We start from the raw sequence: 23,830 nt of genomic DNA on the forward strand, positions 1-23,830 counted from the left end.
ATTGAACTTTGGGTCTATTTTGCTCCCTGTAGTCAGAGGTCTGTGAAGTGCATTCTCTTGGACTACCATATAACCTAAATGATAACCTGTAATAACATACATAAATAAAGCGATATATTGATTCAGTGGAATACTGGACAGTAGTGAAAATCAACAAGTTACTGCTACATACAACACAATGGATGAATCTCACAAACAGAATGTAGAGTAAAATAATCTAAGCACAAAAGAGCACATACCATACATTTTCATGATATATTTTAAAAAAAAACAGACAAAATAGACCTTAAATGTTAGAAGCCAGGGTAATGGCTACTTCTGAAAAGAGGGGTAGAATAATGACAGAGATTGGGTGCATGGGAGTTTTTTGAGTTCCTAATACTTCTATTTCTATCTGGTAAATAATTAAATGGTATGTTCATTTTGCAATATTTGTCAAGCTGTACACTTAATATTTGTGCTCCTTTTATGTTATATTTCAATAAAAACTTTATTTAAATTGAGAAATATGTATCATAACTCCTAACTTTTAGCTTTTATAAAATTGCTTTGAGGATTACCCTCATACATATATCTATGTGAACTTATTTGAATGTTTCTGCATATAGATTTCCAAAAATAGATTTTCTGACCAATATGAAGTTTTAAATTCCAATACTAAATATTAAATTGTCCTCCACAAAACCTATAAAAATATCTGCTCCTGGGATCCCTGGGTGGCGCAGCGGTTTGGCGCCTGCCTTTGGCCCAGGGCGCGATCCTGGAGATCCGGGATCGAATCCCACGTCGGGCTCCCGGTGCATGGAGCTTGCTTCTCCCTCTGCCTGTGTCTCTGCCTCTCTCTCTCACTGTGTTCCTATCATAAATAAATAAAAATTAAAAAAAAAAATATCTGCTCCTATCCACATCAAGACTGATATTGAACATTGTCAAACATTTTATTTTTGCTAATCTTATAGTTAAAAATGGAGTCTTATTGTCTATAGGTATATAGTATACTTTGATGATCACTAGTGATAATAAGCATATTTTTATGTCTATTAGAAATTCATATTTCTTCAACTGTAAATAGCCTGCTCACTGTGTACATTTTTGTACAGGGTTGCCTTTTCTTGTGAACAATAGAAACTCTGTTTGTGTTAGGAAATTTGACTTTTGTCTCATTTGTTTCATAAGAGCACCCTGATTCATAATACTAAAATTTTTATATCATAGCAAAGAGGAAATCTATCTTTTTGCTGCAATGGCAGGAAGGCTTGTGTCTGGATCCTCTAAAAGTCATATCAGATGATTAAGAAAACGTGAAAAGTAAGTAGTTTAGGAATAAATCATATCCTTGATATATGTTATACAGAACTACAAACTTATCTTCTTCCAGGGGGTCTTTTACCACTTTGATTCCTGCAATAGTTTTAAAATGAAATTCAGGGGCTCCTGGGTGGTTCAGGCGGGTGGATTGATTAAGTATCTGCCTTCAGCTCAGGTCATGATTCCAGCATTCTGGGATTGAGCTGAGTTGGGCGCCCTAATCATCAGTCTGCTTCTCCATCCCCCTGTTCATACACACACACACACACACACACACACACACACACGCTCTCTCTAAGTAATAAATAAAGAAATCCTTAAAAACTGAAATTAATCAGAGCCTTTAAAATACAAGGGTGTATAGTGGAATTATATTATTACTGCTTAACTCATGGTCATCTATTGCTTAACAGGCCAATAAGTGAAAACTAAAAGCTTACTCATACTTCCGATCTTTCTTCTTACATCATCTTCTCAAAACTTCTCAGTAATTATTTCTTTTCCTCTTGTCACTCTTTCTTGACTATTATTAGCTTTATGTTCATACATTCATGACTGTGGAACATAAAAGTCAAGAGTGCTAAAGCCCAAGAAAAATTTCCTTTAATTTAATGAGACTGTACATCCTACTTGGTGGAAAAAAGGGGAAGTGGGCAATATCTATCTGTATCATGTTTCCATATCCATATTGTTCTTCACAGATTAAGTGTATAGCAGATCTCCCTTAGATAATGATCCTTTTATATGCTCAAGAAGTTTGAATGTACATTTCAAGATCTAATTTTGTTATTTTCTATCATGTTCCTTACAACACTTAGGATCTAAAACACGAGGCATCTAAATGTCTGACCTAATTTTCTATTTTTCTTCTTGATAGTTTTTAAAAATCACAGACAAAATAACCATCAAACTCACCATAGAAATATTTATCACTGTTGTTAACCATAATTCATAAGTCCTAAGATACACATTATGTCACATTTTAACATCTGCAATTGGAAGGTGTCTTACAACTAATAGCATATTATAGTTTGAATGGTAGTGTTTTTATTTATTTCAATTTTAATGTTACATAAAATAATGATGCACTTTACAATTAATAGTATCTTAAATGTAATGAGATGAATAATAGCATATTTTATAAAAGAATTGAACTTTTGTTCATGTTCAGACTTTCTGTCTAACTTTTCTTTTTAGTGATTCAGTTTTTGGTGTTAAAACAAAAACTTTGAGTCTCTCTAGCAATCATATCAAGAAAGCTTAGCTGTTAAAGTTTCTTTGTGGGGTTGTTAAATGTCTGCCTGAAATGTGTGAACAATTACAGAGATGTGATTTTTGGAGCCAGTTATTCATTCGCAACTTGGGAAAGTATTATTCAAGTAATGATAATATTTTTCTCTTTAATAGTTAGAGGTCTTTAATCCAAATAATCCCTTGAATGTTTTACAGACTCTACAGATTAGAGCTACATCTGCTCCTAATGAAATCTATTTACCTTCAGGGAAAAGCCTGGTGACTATTTATGACAACCAAAGGCAACACAATATAGTAAGAGTAGACATGCTATAAGTTAATTCTGACCAAAGCAATAAGAAAAACTTGAAAGTATATGTTTGCTTTTGGAACTTTGACAGCACAGCAGATTTTAAATCTTAACTATCATTTCTAGGTTTCTATAAAACTAAACGCTCTGCTTTAGATGTTCCATTTTTTCTTTTTCTAATTTCCCATCTTTCACATGTTAGTTATTACTATTTATCTCAGGTTAGTTCTCATTTCTTCTGCCTAGCCTCTCCAATATCTCCAAATAGGTCAAGTACCCCAATTAAACACTCCCTGGTATCTTGCACTTACTCTTTAGCAAACTGCAATGTAGTTGTGTGTCTATTGGTCTATATTCTCCACTACATCATAAATCTTTACAAGACATAAAAGTTCACGCATCACTGTACATCAGTTATCTAGCATAGACTTGGCTCACATAGATTCTAAATAAAGACTACTGAATGAGTGAATAAATGTATGACTAGACATCTGGTCTGAAATTCCTTTCAAAGAAATAAAGAAACAAAGAAACAAACAAACCCACAACTAACTCTTTTTGACAATCTCGGATTCCTGAAGCTATCTCCAAGTAGGTCAAGCCAAGGAAAGCAGACCAAATCAGCCTGTCTCAACCCAGACCCAGTAACCTAGAGTCTTGTAAAGGTAGGGACCATCAAGGGACAGAAAGTAGCTGACAGCAGCAATTCATTATCAACTTCTTTCAAAACTTGAGCAAATATTTGGCTTGTTATGACACTCACAAATAAATAACTACCTTGGGCAAGTGTCATATGTACTGTTTCCCTTCTACTAATTCTGCTATAAAGTTCATTCCAAGGAAAGCGTATCAAAACAAATTTCTATTGCCTAAGTCCCTGGCCAGCACAGTAATCAAGAGTATGTGGGTATATCAAATATAGGAGAAGGATCAAAGCCATTTGGTTGGCACTTTACAGATGCATGACTTATAAGAATGTTCTCATATAATCATTCTGAACTCCTGGTACAGCAGAGAAAAAAATGCCATAAATGTAACATCATAGAAATATAGAACAAGTCCCTGATAAAACCATGGAGAGAAGCCAGCAAGCATCACCACACCCAAGAATCATGACATTAAAATAACTCAAACACACCCCAGAGCTTTCTGATTTATTGTTTTGTTTTTAGTGTTTTCTCTGTTTAAAGAATTTTCCCATTCTTCTTTTTCTTTTGATGTTTTAGTTTTTCAGCTTTATTGAGGTATGATTGACAAAATTGTAAGATATTTAAAGTGGACGTCATGGCAGTTTGATATATGTACACTGTGAACAATTTCCCATCATCTAGTTAATTAACACACCCACCACCTCTCAATTTATCTTTTGTGGGAGGTAAGAACATTTAAGTTCTACTCTCTTAGAAAATTTCCATTACATAATATAGTGTTATCTACAAAAGTCACCATGTTTGGCGTTAGATCTTCAAATCTTATTCATCTTATAGCTGCAAGTTGTACCTTTTTACCAATTTCACCTATTCCCCCCAACCCCACCAGCCCCTGGCAACCACTTTTCTACTCTTTATGTCTATGAGTTTGATTTTTTTCTAGATTCTGCACATAAGTGTTACAGTGCGGTATTTGTTTTTCTCTCTCTGGCTTATTTCACTTAGTATAATGCCCTTAAGGTCCATCCATGTTGCTACAAATGGGAGAATTTCCTTCATTATCATGGCTGAAAAATGAGAAAGATGTCTTTCTCATGTCTTTTGTATCAATTCATCTATTGATGGACAGTTAGGTGGTTTTCGAGTGTTGGCTATTGTTAAGTTTTTAAAATCTTGATTTTAAATAGTTAACCAAATCAGAGGATAAATACTGTTAAACTAGAAAAGATTAAGTAAATATTTTTTATATTAAAAAATCTACATTAACCCATTTCTTGTGATAGTTGTTCCCAAACCAAAACTGCAAAATTGCTCACATCATGGTGAAACAGAATAATGGTAATTATGTCACAAAAATTCTGAATCTAGTATCTTTGGCTACCTTAGGCCATCAAGAATGTAACTTTGTATAGTCTTTTGTTATCTAGGCCTATTAAACCATAATTTATTCATGTTTTACTGAAACAAATATGTGGTGCAATTAGTTAGTGTGTAATCCTGGAAATAAGTATAATTAAAGATCCATGCAAATTCATTTTTTAGACACTGCTTCAGTGCTTTCCTCATGAGACTTCCTCAATCAATATAATCATGACTAACTGGCTGATTGTCACAGAATAATTAACTTCTTATCAAACATCCAGTATAAGAATATGCTTACACAAATCTTTATTCTTGTGTACATTCAGTAGATTTTAACTTAAAATTTTATATGTGTGTGTATGTGTGTGTTCAGGTTTGGGTGGAGCAACACTGTGCTCTAAAAAAAAAATGTGTAAAATTTGATATCACACATTTTAACAGACATCATCTGTCTCTTCCCTTGGCGTTCTGGTTGAATTTGTCCATAGAGGCTGGATTTTTTCCCAAGGACCAAGAAACAAGCTGATGTAATGTTCATTTTCAATTCAAACTTGGCATTGGAAAGATAACAAAGTGAAAGCCAGTTTCTTCCAAAGACTAATAAAAATGTGAGTTGTGCCAAATATCCTTAAAATATACTGGGCAGCCCAGGAATAATGTCACTTAGTGCTGTAAACATAGGGCAGATTTTCACCCTTGTTTCTCAGTAAAACTCTGTACTTACATAAAATGTATTTGATGTGAAACCCACAAGTTCCCCACATGCAGTATAGCTCACCCAAGCCATGCTAATGCCTATTTTTCCTGGTCCATAAATGAAGACAGAGAAACTCTAAAGTTCAAATTCTAAACCATCATGATACAGGGATGCTTTTGTAAATTAAGCCAGTTCTGCATTGTTTCCTCTAGCTAGTTACTGGTTATGCCCTGGGGTGTTTCCACTTCATTTACTTCCTGTGACTCTCCCACTCCCCACTATGTTTAAATAAAAACTGTTAGATGGAAACCCTGAAATGACACTTTTTGCAGGGAGATATGCCTTGGAATTGAGATTTTAAGAATCTTAGGAAAAAGTATTTTGGAAGAGACCTTAACCTTCCTTGGTATTTATTTGTACAGAAATTTAGAAATAATGTTTTTTTATTTTTTTAAATATTTTATTTATTTATTCATGAGAGACACAGAGAGAGGCAAAGACATAGGCAGAGAGAGAAGCAGGCTCCATGCAGGGACCCTGATGTGGAACTCGATCCTGGGACTCCAGGATCACGCCCTGGGCTGAAGGAAGATGTTCAACCACTGAGCCACCCAGGTGCCTCATTAGAGTTCAATTTTCAAAGAAAATTGTAATCATGGTTTTAGATATTGATTATAATTATCAAGCTTAAACCTATACCTAGAATTAGTAAATCCACCTGCTTTTTCCCCCTCCCCTTGTAACAGCCCAATAGTCTCCCATGCTAAGAGAAAGTGCTACTTACCTTGCCCTGGCCTGAATGAGCATTCAGAATAAATTGGAATACAATGGCAGGCACATGACCTAGAGAAAAGCAATTAAAATGCACATTGTCCAGGGTGAGCAACAGGAGACTGCAGCAAAAGGCCTTTTATGACCAGCCGGACTTTAGCATAATTTGAAAAGTGCTTACTAGGTTTGTCTGGGTGGCTCAGTTGGTTAAAAGTCTGCCTTTAGATCAGGTGATGAACTCAGGGTCCTGAGATTGGGCCCCACATCTCAGCGGGGGGTCTGCTTCTCCCTCTCCTTCTGTGATCTCTCTTGTTCTAACTCAAATAAATAAAATCTTTAAAAAAGAAAGAAAAAAAAGGCTTACCAGATTAACAGATTCAAAAGAAGGAGCCCTGGGTGGCTGTAGCAAATTTAAGAGGTTTAAAGGAGTTGAGAGGAGTAGGAGAGTTTAGTATCTACCGGGCCAGGGAAACAAGGATATCAGAATGTCAACGTTTACTATCTAGGCAAAACACTTGAATCAACGTGGGGCTATGGAAAGATGGCCAGCTCTGTCAAATATATTCCTTATCACCATTATTTATTCCTAATCAACATGCTGAGGAAAGTGTCTGGGGTTGATCTCTCATCATATAAATGGTGAACCCAATAGTAAATGATGTGTGGCAATAATCCAAGAAATAGCCCTCAGGACTCCCAGACACTACATTCGTGATTTTGCACTCCATCCTTCCTCACACTTGAACCATGAACCAGATGGTACACAAGGTCAAAGTCACGTGGATATGTAATGAATATGAGAGGATGATGAGGTTTTTACATCTCTACCACCACAGGTAGGAAAACCACTGTTAGAATTCATAGACTGCTGCATTTGTTTTTCAGTTTGTGTTGCCTTTTTTATGCATACATTTTTTTCCCAATCTGCAGAGTTTGTGAAAATTTCTCTAATCCATAGTCTTCTGTTGTTTCATTCTAGCACCAAGAATTTAATATGACTTGTGATAAAAGTTGTCTACACAAGAAGGAATTTTGAAGATGATCTGGGTATTCTTATCACAGGAAGATACACTTACCTTAATAAGGGATATGTTTCTTAATCTGGAGATAATGAGGCTTAATGCTTTCTAACAGAGATACGAAGGCCAAGAGGAGTGGCCAGGACAATACAAAAGCCAACTAAAGTTGGAGGAGAAAATAGAAACCTACAAAAGCATTGTGCAGGGGGGGGGGGGGGGGGGGGGTGCAGCCCTGATACTAGAATTCTGAATCTATTTCTGGATTTTTTTCTGAATCCGTTTTCTGAATCCATTTCTGGATTTTTTTTTCTCCATTTTTAAGTCAATGCCTTGACAGCTTGTTTAATCAAAATTTAAAAATTGACGAACGAAGAAATGACTTTAAAGAACTAATAAAACCAGAAATTGGACTGTTAGAACCAGAAATATCAAAATTGGGGGGAATTTGAAATTCACATTTTCTTAGAAATTAAATTCCAGGGGATCCCTGGGTGGCACAGCGGCTTGGCGCCTGCCTTTGGCCCAGGGCATGATCCTGGAGACCCGGGATCGAATCCCACGTCAGGCTCCCGGTGCATGGAGCCTGCTTCTCCCTCTGCCTATGTCTCTGCCTCTCTCTCTCTCACTGTGTGCCTATCATAAATAAAAAAAAAAAAAAAAGAAATTAAATTCCATAATGTATTTGAAAATTTTACCAAAATAACAAGCAAAACATGTTCAGAAGAGTTCATTTCTATCACTGTTACATCAGTACAGAATATATTGTGTTATAAACTTATGGTACTATAATTCTCTCTGAAAAGCAAATGTAATGGGTGTTTAAGTTCTCCCATTTAATTCAAATTTCTATACATGGAATTTCCCTAGCAAAGCAGGCTAGGGAAATACATGAGCCACTGAGAGAGTCACAGATATTACTTTAAATTAGTCTAAGTGCCTTCTGGATGGTGTCCCTGTTATCTCCAGAAAAATGTTGCAAGTAAAAGGAAGATATTAAGCAACTATTACATTCTACATTCACTAAAAAATTGTTTCTGACTTTAACTTAATACTATTGCTCAGTCACGTCTTTTCCACAAATATGGCAAAGAGCAAATGTTGTCTTAACAGTTTATTAGACAATATTTGAGGTTGATAGATAACTTAAAAAATGAAACACAAACCTATCATTTTTATTAAAAATGAACACATAAGGCATATTTAAAACAATAAATGAGAATAGACTGTAAAGAACACAAACATTGAAATTTATCTGCTAGACAATAAAATATTCCTAAAAGTTTAAGTGGTAGAGAGTCTCAAAATCAACTGGATGTTGAATGCAAAAATACAAAAATAATGGGGATCCCTGGGTGGTGCAGCGGTTTAGTGCCGGCCTTTGGCCCAGGGCGCGATCCTGGAGACCCGGGATCGAATCCCACGTCGGGCTCCCGGTGCATGGAGCCTGCTTCTCCCTCTGCCTGTGTCTCTGCACCGCCCCCCCTCTCTCTGTGTGACTATCATAAATAAAAAAAATAAAAAAAAATACAAAAATAAGAACACCATCTCATTCTTTTATTTGTTGTTTAAAAATAAGATTTCTACTGAGACAAATTCAGGGTGATCATCTTCCCAAACATGCAGAAATTAAACTGACCTACCCCAAAACTTTGACTTATATGAAGAACTTCACAAAAAACTCACCTAACATTATCCTGAGGCAATTGGACAAATTCTTGACTCCTCTATCTATTTCTTTTACCTAAAGAAATGTTCAAGATTGTTAACTAAAATTATAATAGTAAAACCGTATCTTTCCTTGGAGTATGAACACTCTTCCTGACACAGACCTTAGATACACTACCTCATTTAATCTGTAGAGTACCTTCTAAGAGGGGTATTACTTGTCGTTACTTTCCCAGTGGGGGGGGGGGGGGGAAAAACAAGATTAATGTTTTTCCTAAAGGCACAGACCTAGAAGTAGTGGAAATACTAAACACTGACTCAGATCCAGTCTGTCTGATTCCAAAGTTCTGGTCTTTCCATGATGTCTTATTACCTGTCAGGCAAAATTGGAAATGAAAATGCTCATGTGCTGATGAATTTTATCAATTTGGATAATTTACCAAAGCATCACTGATGGGCAGCCCTGGTGGCCCAACGGTTTAGCACCACCTTCGGCCTGGGGTGTGATCCCGGAGGCCCAGGATCGAGTCCCACATCTGGCTCCCTGCATGGAGCCTGCTTCTCCCTCTGCCTCTGTCTCTGCCTCTCTCTCTCTCTCTGTGTCTCTTATGAATAAATAAATAAAATATATTTTAAAAAGATATTTATTTATTTATTTTAGAGAAGAGCAAGAAAGAGCCATAAAGAGTGGAGGCAGGGGAGAAGCAGAGGGAGAGGGAGAGGGAGAGAGAATCTCAAGCAGACTTCATGCTCAGCACAGAGCCGCTCACCTGATCTGAGCTGAAACCAAGAATTAGATGCTTAACCAAGTAACCCAACCAGGTGCCTGAGAAAGTTTCAAAAAAGAAAATTTCAACTTTTGATGTATATTGGCCGTACTACCTTCAGCAAAGTCTTGTGAGAGAGATACATTTGAGCTACATCTATCCAGTCTATAGACAGATATTGCAGAGAACACAGATCTACTAATGTAGATTCATTCTGCTACAGCCTAAATCAGCAATCTAAGGTGACTGAGAGCTCAGTGATTTGAAAACTCACTAAGTTACAAGAAAAAATCTAACTTTTCTACACATAAATGTAAGGAGATATAAGAAGGGACATCGATTGGGATGCCTGAATGGCTTAGCAGTTGAGCGCCTGCCTTTTGCTCAGGGCGTGATCCCGGATTCTCAGGTTTGAGTCCAACATCAGGCTCCTTGCATGGAGCCTGCTTCTTCCTCTGCCTATATCTCTGCCTCTCTCTCTCTCTGTGTCTCTCATGAATAAATAAATAAAAATTGTTTTTTTAAAAAAAGAAGAGACATCGAAAAGCCAGCCCAAGGAGTTATGATTGAGATGTAAAGTTTTTCAAGCACCTCCTATTAAGAGTTCTCTATCACATAATGGGAACCAGCCCAAAGCCCAAACTGAGATTAAGGAGGTTGCCTTCAAACCCAAACCTATATTTTCTGATGACCTCAAAGTAGCCTCTTAAGTGGAAATAGAAGAGGGATAGCCTGAGTTCAGAGGCAAACAAATAAAAGACCAGGGACTTGGGGATTGAAACTGATACCTAGAAACTCTAATTTGTTATGTTTACCTTCATATGATATGCACCGGAAACAAAAGTATGAAAGTTAGTTTGGTTTTAATGGGAATTGCAATACCTAAAGCAGCACCCAGAATTCAACCTGCCCTAGCAAGATGTGAGCTATGAGAGATGCACATACCTAAAATATCCTCCTCCTCATGACCACTACTGATGTGGTCAGGGAGCAGAAATAAGCAACAAAGAACTTCCTGGGAGAATAAAGTCAGGGACCAGGAAGGACAATTGAAAGATTATATCAGAGACAGCAGAGCCAGGGGCTGCCAGCTAGGCAAGCCAAGGAATGAAGGCTATCGATGGAGCAGGGAGTCTTCTCAATTCCTGACCAGCAGGATACTTGCTGCAGACCAATGCTTGCTATGCATTTTCCATGTTTACATTTCTTATAATTATTCACTTCTTCTTAACAATGGAATATTGAGTACTTAGTGTGTGTTGAAGAGGATATAGATAATTCGTATTTTAATCTATAGGCTATTGTCCCCTGAGGTCACCCTGAACAACCTGGAAAGGACTGACCAACACCAGGATCCTGAAATGAATACTAAAAATGGACAGGTTTCCTCTTTCTTGGAGAATAGGTATGCTCTATGTGTACAAGAAAATGATGCACATGGATATTTATCTGAAAGGAAGATCCTGGCAGAGCATGCTAGCTATCAATTTCTCACAGTAATAGAATATCTCCTTTTTAGCCATGCACTTGTCACTCAGAAAAAAAAAAAAAAAAAAGACTAGGTTTCCCAGCTTCCTTTGCACCTAGGTATGACCATGTGACTAAGTCCTACACATTGGTTTGTAAGTGGAAGTGACATGTGTGACTTCGGATATATTATTTTAAAAGGAAGAAATATGCCCTCCCCTTTCCTTTGCTTCGACCCTTTGTCTTACTACAAAGTGGTGAGCCATTTTGAGCTTTACAGATACGTAACTGCCAAGAAACAAAGGAGCAACAAGGTATAAGAGCCTGACCTTATGACAGATGGAGCTGCTATATGAGCCTGAGCTGCTTACAATGGGATTGTAATATGAAAGAAAAGCTAATGCCATCTGAAGTAAGCTATTATTTTGAGCCATCCTTACCAAAATTAAATCTGCATTGTTACTAATATAGTTCCTCAGATTCATGTCATCATAGATTTTTTTTTAGATTCACACTGAAACATTAGAAAATGATCATATTAAAAGATAGTTTTTAAAGAGCATAAAAGTTCTACATATATTTTATAACAATGGATTGAGTCACTAATCTTGATCAATTACTTAAAGAGCTGTTTCCATTGCCCACCAACAATAGACAAAAGCCTCTTACAGTAATGTACGCAAAATAATGTAAAATAGAGCAATCAAAAAATTGTATCAACAACATATATCACTACTTTTTTTATTTTTTTATATCACTACTTTTAATAAAAATGTTTACCCTATATGTGTCTATAACATATAATTATAAGAAGAAAATTTAGGCATTTTAGAATGATATATTTATAAGACATTTTACAATATCAAGCTGTATGAATGATCATGTATGTCAGTGGCACGTAGTGAATTTTTGTATTAATTTAAGAATAGCCAACCTCAAATATAAGTAAACTAATTTAGGATTACTTTTAATTTTCTCTCAATTGAGATAGCACAAAGTAAGTCATTATAAGATAAGGTGGATATATTCACACACACATATACAATATAATTATTTACCCATCATAAAACAATGATTTAAAACGACATATAAAATGGGTCAATTCTTCACACTGATTCCATAAAAAGTTCAGCTGTAGATAGAGCACAGGGTTGGATTTAAAGCTTGCTTTCAATCAAATTCTATTTCATGATGACAAGCAATTATAGCAGACACTGGTGATACCCTTCCTACATACCCTCAGTTCCCACCATTCTGGAGTACTCTCAGAATTTCCTCTTGCAAGTGCTCATTTCTCTCCATTGAAGGAATTTCTCTGGAGTACATGGCCAACAGTGGAAAGCAGGTCAAAGATGTTGAAAAATTGATATCTTCAGGTGTAGCTTCTGTCCACGTCAGGTGGGAAAAGAGACTACACAGCTTCCTCACTGGTTAGGAGGTACATGTCTGAAGTGTGCTACATACTATCTCCTAGAGGTCCTCAGAGGGAATGGGTTCCAGTTTTCCATAGCAGTAATCTGCTTATTAATTTACCCTGTATTGATCTCACTTCTTATTCTCCTATCAAAGCTTTCTGGGATCTTCTAGAAAAATTATTTGCATTAAATTCCTTTTCTTGGGATCTATTTCTGAAGGGAACGTACCTAAGACACCAGCATTTAAAAACTATTTACAATTGACAAACTGGTTTTGCATGCACTTCTAATTTGTCCCCACAAAGCCTTAGAGGAAAAAGCAGAGGACATAATTTCACAAATGGGTCCCAGAAAATTTAAGTGACTTTCTTACAACCCTATCCACTAGTTTCACTGGCCAAGTGCAGACTGTCTCCTAAGACCAACACATTACTTTTTTGCAAATTGCTTTTATGAGGTTCTATTTGTTCCTGGCAAGAGAGACCCTTGCTTGGGTCCAGTTACACCCTCCATTTGTAAAGTAATAGATTAAGCAAAGACAAAGTAGGAGTCTTCCTTTCTCTTTAAAAAAAAAAAAAATCTTTTTGTCTGTCATGGGAGAAAAACCAAATGACCAAGATGTCCATTTGAGTGTCCAAAATGTAGACAAGTCTCAAATAGAATGGGATCTTTCAGGACAAGCTTGACCCAAGAACCCAAGAATGGGTCCTTTTCAGGACAAGCACCCTTGAATTCATGGTAAGGTCACAACTGTAAGATGAATAAGAGGTTTACCTCTTTCTTATGCTAGCCTACTTTTGAACATCCCATTGCAATTAGACAAAAGATGGTTTTGCCCCACCTCCATGTATGAACTGAACAAAATTGCCTGATTCTATTGCCAAATAAATCTATAAATCTATCTTTAGTTACTTTACGGTCCCTCAAAGTCAAGAGTACTTGTAATTTGTACTAGGACACTCTTTTAAGTAACTCACCCTTTATCTGCCGGTTTTCAAATTTTTCAGGTACACAAGATTTGTCCAGGCTTCTCAGTGAGGATCATATTAATTTTATTGCAAATAATAGTAGAAGCATCTTAAGAACACTTTTTTCTTTGGATATATTTTCTTTCAAAAATATCCTTTCTTCCATTTATATCTATTGTTTCTCTCATCTCTGGTTTGCTAACAATAAAAGTAGGAGAAAAGGAAAAAGTAGGCCTCCAAAAAAGAGGCGTTTGTTGCTGAGAAATTATTCTACAATCATCATTTCATATGCTAAGATCCCAGCATATGCAATATACAGAAAGCTTAAGAGAGAAAAACAAAAAACAGCAGAAAACCGCACTAACATTAAATATAGTAGCCTTCAAGCAATTCTCTCTTTAATTCATCTAGTATAAAGCTGAATTCATTGAATAGATCCATTTAAATTTTACTCAATTTATGAACTTAACACTATATGATTTTATAATTTCCTTTCTTCTCTTTTTTTTTAAGATTTTGTTTATTTATTCATAAGAGACACACAGAGGCAGAGACATAGGTAGAGGGAGAAGCAGTCTCCCTGCTGGGAGCTGGATGCAAGACCTGATCCTAGGACCTCAGGATCACAACCTGAGCCAAAGGCAGACACTCAACTACTGAGCGACCCAAATGCCCCTTTCTTCTCTTTTCTAAACAGATAAAACACATAAAAAGGTATTCATCACACACATTTGCTTTTGCTAATTTTATAACAATGTAACATTTGGCATATGTAATTTCTGATTCATGAGAATGTGTTACAGACCACCCATGTTCAATCAATATAATACTGTTCTTTCTGATTGGAAAACAAGAACTAAAATTTTACAGTTCCCCCACCCTGGTAATGCTCCCTGCCAAGGAAACTTTCCAATCATAGACTCATCCTAATAGGTCCTCAAAAAATCCTTGTTGGAATTAATTAGCTCAAAAGAGTGACTCAATTTCAAACTTCAGAACCTAATTTAAGAACAAAATAGAAGCTTAGTTATTGAATGAAGAGGGTAAAGGATATTTTACAATAAGAATTCATGAACTTTTATTGACATTTGGCAAATATAATTTCTGATTCATGGTTTTCCTTCTATTTTTAATCCCAAAATATGATATTTAGAAGGTGTTAAGCTTGCTGAACTTCTGAACCCAATTTAAGGTTGATCTCCTTAATCCAACTTTTATTTACGATGCAGTATTTTCCAAAGTATATTTTAAGAGTATGTGCATAAAGAATCACCTTTAAAAAATTGGGTTAATAAGGTTAGAGAATAGTGCAAGATTTACAATTTAGCATACACAAACATATACTAACATATGGACATATACAAACAAAATAAGCTACTGTTGCTTGACCCTTTGGATATTTTGAAAACTATATAACCATTAAATCATTTCTCTTCTTAAAGAACCACTAATTCAAATAGCCAGGGGAATATTAAAAAAGAAAACCAGAGCTGGGGGGATCACAATGCCAGATTTCAGGTTGTACTACAAAGCTGTGTCATCAAGACAGTATGGTACTGGCACAAAAACTGACACATAGATCAATGGAACAGAACAGAGAATCCAGAAATGGCCCCTCAACTCTATGTTCAACTAATACTCGACAAAGCAGGAAAGACTATCCACTGGAAAAAAGACAGTCTCTTCAATAAATGGTGCTGGGAAAATTGGACAGCCACATGCAGAAGAATGAAACTAGACCATTCTCTTACACCACACACAAAGATAAACTAAAAATGGATGAAAGATCTAAATGTGAGACAAGAATCCATCAAAATCCTAGAGGAGAACACAGGCAACACCCTTTTTGAACTTGGCCACAAAAACTTCTTGCAAGATACATCTATGAAGGCAAGGGAAACAAAAGCAAAAATGAATTGTTGGGACTTAATCAAGATCAAAAGCTTCTGCACAGCAAAAGAAATAGTCAACAAAACTAAAAGACAACCTACAGAATGGGATATCTTTTTTTGAATTTATTTATTTATTTATTTATTTATTTATTTATTTATTTATTTATTTATTTTTGCAAATGACCTATCAGATAAAGGGCTAGTATCCAAGATCTATAAAGAACTTATTAAACTCAACAGCAAAGAGACAAACAATCCAATCATGAAATGGGCAAAAGACATGAACAGAAATTTCACAGAGGAAGACATAGACATGGCCAACAAGCACATGAGAAAATGCTCCACATCACTTGCCATCAGGGAAATATAAATCAAAACCACAATGAGATACCACCTCTTAACAGTGAGAATGGGGAAAAGTAACAAGACAGGAAACAACAAATGTTGTAGAGGATGTGGAGAAAGGGGAACCCTCTTGCACTGTTGGTTGGGAATGTGAACCGGTGCAGCCACTCTGGAAAACTGTGTGGAGGTTTCTCAAAGAGTTAAAAATACATCCGCCCTATGACCCAGCAATTGCACTGCTGGGGATTTACCCCAAAGATACAGATGCAGTGAAACTCCTAACTCTGGGAAATGAACAAGGGGTAGTGGAAAGGGAGGTGGGTTGTGGGGGGCGTGGGGTGTTGGAGTGACTGGATGATGGGCACTGAGGGGGGGACACTTGACAGGATGAGCACTGGGTGATATGCTATATGTTGGCAAATTGAACTCCAATAAAAAAATAATTAATTAATTTTTAAAAAAGAACCACTAATTAACAAGCCATAGCATCAGCATTTTTGAACTATGTACAGTGACTTATGAAAGGAGATGATAGAAGAGAATAGGAAGGAAGGAAGGAAGGAAGGAAGGAAAGAAGGAATAGAGGGAGGAAGGAAGAAAAAAGAAAAAGAAAGAAAGAAAAAGAGAAAGAAAGAAAGAAAGAAAGAAAGAGAAAGAAAGAAGAATTTAAAAGAAGAAAAGTAAAAGGAGGAAAGAGCCATATCATGTAAGGTCCTATAGGCCATGAAGGTAATTTGGGGCTTCTAAATAAAATGAAAGATCATTGAGAGTTTTAGATAGAAGAAGTAATCCATTTAATCACTTGAAAAGGTAATTCTGGCTGCTGTGTAGAAAATGGCTTGGATTGTGAAAAGAGTGAAGAGGGAGGACAAGTTGGGATACATAAGTCGTTCAGAAGAGATGATCATGGTACTTAGTGGAAATAGAGGCAATAAATTCAAGATATATTCCGAAATGCTTGCAGTTAAAGTTTAATGACATTTAAACAGTGCTGTGTTTCTTAACACATGCAAAGTACTCAGAACAGTGCCTGGTGTATAGTAAATGACAATTCATGTGAGCTCTTTAGCATTGATATTGGCTAATTCCTAAACTCAGCGTAAACTCAGCTCAGATGTCTCTCCATGACCACTGCCCTCTCTCTTCTCAAAATGGAATCATTTCCCCCATGCTATATTGTATTTGAATATGTGTTTCCTTATATAATTAACACATCATACCATATTTTAATTCATTTTCTATCTGCATTTCCCACTATATTATGAGTTTTTTGAGGTCAGGAACTAGGTCTTCTTCACCTAGAAATCCCTAGTGCTTAACACTCAGTAACTACTTGTGCATCAAAAAATCAATGTGATACAGGACATTATATCAACCAATAGTACCATCCATTCAGTAGATATTCTTAAGTGCATTTGAATGACCAGATTTATAAAAGAATAAAAGCAGAAGAAGTTAGAAGTTTTTAATCTGAGGGCAACCTCAGAGCAGTAGCCAAGTAATGAATATGAAAGTCCTGGACTAGATTTTAGGAGAACTACATCCTAATTCTTGATCCACTGCTTACAGGTCATTTGATCTTGTTGCTCACACTCTTATCTCTAATTCCCTCATCTGCTGACGAAGCATATCAATACTTCCCCACCTACCTATGAGGCAGATGTTATAACTAAATATGATATGGTCCATAAGATTGTTTTAACAATTGTAAACCTCATCACGGATTCCAAATATTATTTCTTACAAATACATGAGCAATACAGGTTAATCTGTATTCCCATGCATTGTCCAATTTCTTTCGCCAGGATGATGAACATTTGGAAACCATGCTTGTTTTATTTCCTTAGTGTTGACTTCCTCCACTTTCTAAGCTCCATGTCTTATGATAGTCATAATAAAAATAGTGTTTCCTGAACATTTACTCTAGCAAATTCTTGTACACACTTTACCTGTATTAACTACTTTAATATTTACAATAACCCTATGCACTGGGCACCATCACTATGCCTTTTTAAGAAACAAGGAAAATGAGGCACAGAGAGTATAAGTAACTTGCCCAGAAATATCCCAAATAGCAAGCAACAGGTGTAGGTAGGCTTTGCAGTCGTGTAGTCTACTTTCAGAGTCTGCACTTTAAATGCCACATTCTCCTGCCTCTCATAGTAGGGGACCCATCAACATGGGACAGGGTGAGGCATGAGGTGATCTCTCTGAAAGCCCCAGGGCTGGTCCTCCCAGCTGCAATCACATTGAGGTGTAGTATTCAGGGCTGTTTCACAAGGCATCTGCAGAAGTTCAGCCAATTTCCATCACATGGTTGCTCCATACCTAAACAGGCTTATATCTGTAGTTATAATTTCCACTTTAATTTAACCAGAGGTGTTCTGAATTTTAAGGAGTGAAAAGAGATTAGTTTAATCCTTTTAATTTCCTATAACATCCAGCCATTACTCCACTTGGTTAGCAATGTACAAATGTGAGGGGAAATTAACGTGGTCTGGAATAAAGTAAATCCTGTAAGCACTCATTGATCTAATACCACATTTGGGAGAAAGGCCATGTGTTGTTACTGGCAACCAGGAACACCTTTATACAAATGTTGAGAAGGCATTATTATTTTCCCCACTGAGCTATCAGAGGCAGAAATCCCCACCATTATTCCTCAAAATTCTCCCTTATCTACTATACTGGGGCATAATTTAATTCATATTTAGCAATTGCTCGCTATTTTACATCTAGCTTCAATTTTATTGATTCAGTTGACACAATGATTGAGGTCATCTTACATGCATCATCTCTGTGTTAGGCAATGGGAATATGAAGGCAAAATATAGGCAGAGCCCCTTTTTTCTTCCTTCTTAGGGTTTCCAATATAGCAGGGGAAATGTACACTAAATAAGTAATTGCATAAATACTTAATACCTGGGATAATGATTATGTGAGTACACAGAAAGCAATGCAAGTATGTAACAGGAGAAGTCTACCCTAGCTATGGGCCAAGGAAAGTTTCCAAAGGAGGAAAGTATATATTTTTACATTTCAGTTTTCTAATGGACATCTATAGTTTACAATAACAATACAGAAGGATAAATTTGTGTCAAGATGAAAGGAGGGAAATGTCAAAAATAGGAATTGTTACTGAGCCCTGGAGAAGCATAGTTTTGGAATAATAAAGCAGGCTCTGAGCAGCTTCGTGATATGGGGCAGTTCAGATCAGAGAGTTAGGCAGTTTGCCCACATCTGAAGAAGTAGCCCAGCACTGGCCAATATATGTACCACCTCAAACTACTTGTCTGATATTATTGACAGTTTGAAGTATGGCTCATAGATAAAGTTGGCAAATCTTTTAAGTGAAGGAAACCTGATTGAAAGCACTGATCACAAAGATACATTGAATCATCTCTCAAGATTTTTGTATATGTTCCAAAAAGAAGATAAACTTCAAAAAATCCTTTAAAACATAGACAAGCATCCATTAGTCAAAACTTTGTAATAATTTCTGGACCAAGGACTATAAGACTTAGGTAACCGAGGGGCTCCCAATGCAAAAGATGCCTCCCACACTACCCTAATATAAACATCACGCTAAATTTCATAATGGTGTTAAGTGCTTCATAATGTTAAAACATCTTTAAGAAGAGCAAAATTTTTCTTTTACAGTATACTGAAAAACTGTGGCAGCAATGCCACATTACATTGCATGATTTCCACATTGCCTCGCACTTTATATAAGTGAAGTACATTTACAATAAAAACCAGAGAGAAGCTTGAAACAGAAATGAGGTCATAAAAGGTCTAATAAAAGTTTTTGCCTATTCAAAGTATAATCAGTCTTGAAGTTTTGTTAGAAGATGGTGTGTCCATCCTCACTTTGTTCATTGATGTCTACTTGTTGTTTCCTCTATTACTTCCATCACGCTGGCTCATGTCCTTATCCTTTTTCCTACAGAATTTTTAAATGTTCAGATATGCATATTCTAGGGAGAACTACACAAGTAAAAGAGTTTAAATTAACAAGTTCTCACTTATATTGACGTACTTGGAATTTCTCATTATGAGCTTGGAGGATTTGTCAATACAAGTGGGATAGAATACTGTTAGCTAGAGACTATTCCCAAAGAAGGACTTCTGATAACTATTAAACTATATGGATATGTACTGCATAGTTGTTCTATTTTTTACATTTCTCAAGAAAATATGCAATAACATACAGAAAACACAAGTTCTGAAAAACCACCACTTAGCCCAAGGAGTAAATGGAAAGAAATTATAAATTCCAGAAAGCAAAGGATATATCTGTCTTGTTCTCAGAGTTCAGCCCAGACCCTTAAGCATAGCACAGATGAAATACTTGAGGAAGAAATAAGTGACTTCTAGATAATTGTCTTAGTCAATTCAGGTTGCTATAACAGAATACCATAGAATGAGTGGTTTATAAATATTAGAAATTTATTTCTCACAGTTCTGAAGGCTGAGAAGTCCATGACCAAGGTGCCAACAGATTCAGTGTTTGGTGAGAGCCTGTTTCTTGGTTCATAGATGACCATATTTTCACCTTGTCCTCACTCACATGCCAGAAAAGGAGAGAGAGCTCTCTGGGGTCCCTTTTATAGGAACACTAATCCCATTCATGAGGGCTCCACCCTCATGACCTAATCACCTTCCAAAGCCACTAACTCCTAATAGTATCATATTAAGGTTTAGGATTTCAACATATGAAGTTTGAAGGGGCACAGACATAGTCCATAGCAATAATGTAGGATACAGAAATAAATTCCCTTGTTATCCCTAAATAATCAGACTAATTGAGTTGAATAATAAAATGAGGAAATTTGAGCTAAGGTACAAATGTAAAAATTCCTGCATCTTGCCCCATGCTACATTCTGACATGGAATAAAAACTAAATGACCAAATGAATGTTTTAAAAAATAAAATTGACTCTTAGCTATCCATGCTTCTGGATAAAAATAGAAACTCACAGGTAGTAGGAACTGAGTAATACTTTCATCTTTTCCAAACACGTTTTTGCATGTATGATCCCCCTCAACTACAAATGAACAAACAAAATGTTTATGTGCTACCCATTTTTAGGGTAAATTCTCTTACTGTATTTAGTCTCTAAACTTCATACTAATCTCTCCTAAATGAACTTTCCATTTGGTCTGCTTCATGACTTCCACATATCTTGAATTTTTTCCTCCATACATTAGTTTATACTGCATCAAAGCATGCTTTGAATGCTCTGTAATTAACCTATAAAAATTCCAAGTCTAGCTCAAATCACACATCCTCCATGAATCTATCCTGCCGTGTTGGCTAGAACTGACATCTCTCTCCTTTAATATAGTCATTCAGCACTTAGCAAATAGCATATTGGATTTCTGGTTATTTCTATCATAAGGAGAAGGAACATCTTGTATTTAGAATCAAAGAATTTTAGGTCTGGAACTAATTTACAGATCAATTAAGTCAATTCTCTTATTATACAGATGAATAGAGAGATGAAGTTACTGATCTCAACTAATTATTGAGAAAGTCAGAATTTGACTCAGTATTCCATCTTCAGTTCAATTAACTTCTCAAAATACCATGCATCTTTAAAATTTAAATGAAAAATTTAAGTATTGATTTTATTTAAAATTTTAAGAATTTACTAACACATATATACATAACTGTAAATTAATTCAAAAGTCATTTAAATTTTTTTAATTTGTCAAAATTATATAACAGATTTAAATGTTCAACCAAGCTTTGTTTAGCCTGATGATAAAATGTGCTTTCACTTAACAAGTGAGAGCAGCAAGGAAGGATGTGTCCAAGACTAATGAGGAAGAGATCTCCTGGGAGTGAAATTTTGCTGTAAATATTCTACAATCTAGAGAAAATCAACACAGATTTGGGAATTATCCATTCTTTTAGAAGCTCCGCTGTCTTCTCATCTTCTTAAAAGCAGGCAATTTGTATTTACAGACAAGTGGTGCAGAATACGCTAGTTTGGTTCTTATGAGAAAGGTTTTCATCTGTTGGACTGGAATGCCCCACTATTTCTAGGAACTATGTTTGGAACAAAACACTTCCTTGTGATACATCTAAAATTAGTCATTCTTGTTAGATGAAGGGAAAATTTTGCAATGGTTTTTCCCATTCAGATGATGACTTCCCTGGCAGAGAAGGTTAAGATCCTGTGAGCGGGTTCAGTTATACGCCAACTCACAGTGCCAAATCACGGGGTCTCTGCATAAAATTTATGTTTGGATATGTCCCCTGGAGCAAAATGGTTCATGGATTGAGAAAGCCAAGATATCTCTATTGAAGAACTTCCCTGGGTCTCTTTCTATTTTTTATCTTTTTTGATTTTGGGGTGGAGGGCTTCCATTTTCATCTGGAAAACAAAGTTCTTTCATTTTTGCCTTCTTCCAGGGGAAATTCTCTTCAGCTTTTGGCATCATGAAGATGTCCATCTTCAGAATATTATGAACACCCACATACATTTAACTGTTTTCAAGGCTACATAGGCCCCTCTTAATCCATTCTTACCTTCAGCTAATTTCTTTTATATTATCACAGAGAATTGCTCGATTCTCGCAAAAATTGTTGTCCATTGTACATCCGGTGTCTTTGAGGCCAACTTCCATTTTCTGTAAGCACTAATGTCTGGTCAACAGTTTATATTGAAATTACAGACAATGCTTAATAAGCAGACAATGGCTCATACACAAAAACACTCCAGCTACATTTGGCTAGCAGTTATGTCCAGTCAAATGACAGCTTATGAAATGTAGATGCAGTTGTGGTTTGAAAAGAAAATCCAAAGAATCCAAAGAGTTACATGCTAAGAGGACATAAAGTTATGAAATTAGTTGTAGTATTCTATCTAGAGAAAGAATATTTTGAATGGCTAAATAAGAAAATCAATTTTGAAATTTACTAAATGTGTAGCTTTCTTGATACCTTTCAGACTCTACCACACCAAAAATACTATCCTAACAGCTTGTACATATTTTATTTTATTTCTGGTGTTGTATTTATAACAGTGGCTATCTCTATATTAGCCCAGGTATATTCTGAATAAGACTTCACATCTAAACAGGGCAGCTGTGGCAGTTAGGCTCAATGGATTTTAAGGTTCTTTTCAATCTCAAAAACCATGGTTCCATTGAACATGTTTTACATGACACCCAGCAAAGCGTCTTTCACATATTTAGGTCAGATTTTAAGTGCTTTTAGGTGATAGCCCATATCTAAATTCAAGGGATTGCATTATTTTATCTATAGATTGCTTTGCATAGACATTTTAATGATATTTCTTCTTCCAGTTCATGAGCATGGAATATCTTTCCATTTCCTTGCATCCTCTTCAATTTCTTTCACTAATGTTTTATAGTTTTAAGAGTACAGATCTTTCACCTCTGTAGTTAGGTTCAATCCTCTTATTATTTTGGGTGCAATTGTAAATGGGATTGCTTTCCTAATTTCTCTTTCTGCTGCCTCATTATTAATGTATAGAATTGCAACAGATTTCTGTGCATTGATTTTGTATCCTGTGATTTACTCTTTTATGGTGGAATCTTTTAGGTTTTCTACATATAGTATAATGTCATCTGCAAATGGTGAAAGTTTTACTTCTCCCTTATGGATTTGGATATCTTTTATTTGTTGTTGTTGTTGTTGTTGTTGTTGTCTGATTGTGTGGCTAGGACTTCCAGTACTATGTTAAGAGAAGTAAGTTGGTCAGAGAAAGACAAATACCATATGATTACATTCATGGGTGAAATTTAAGAAACAAAACAAATGAGCAAAGGAAAAGAGAGAGACAAACCAAGAAACAGACTCTTTGTTATAAAGAACAAGCTGATGGTTATCTGAGGGGAGGTGGGTGAGGAGATGGGTGAAATAAGTGGTGAGGATTAAGGAGGGCACTTGTGATGAGCACTGGGTGATGTGTAGAATAGTTGAATCG

The sequence above is a fragment of the Vulpes vulpes genome, chromosome 13 (assembly GCF_048418805.1).
Source record: "Vulpes vulpes isolate BD-2025 chromosome 13, VulVul3, whole genome shotgun sequence".
Taxonomy (NCBI): domain Eukaryota; kingdom Metazoa; phylum Chordata; class Mammalia; order Carnivora; family Canidae; genus Vulpes; species Vulpes vulpes.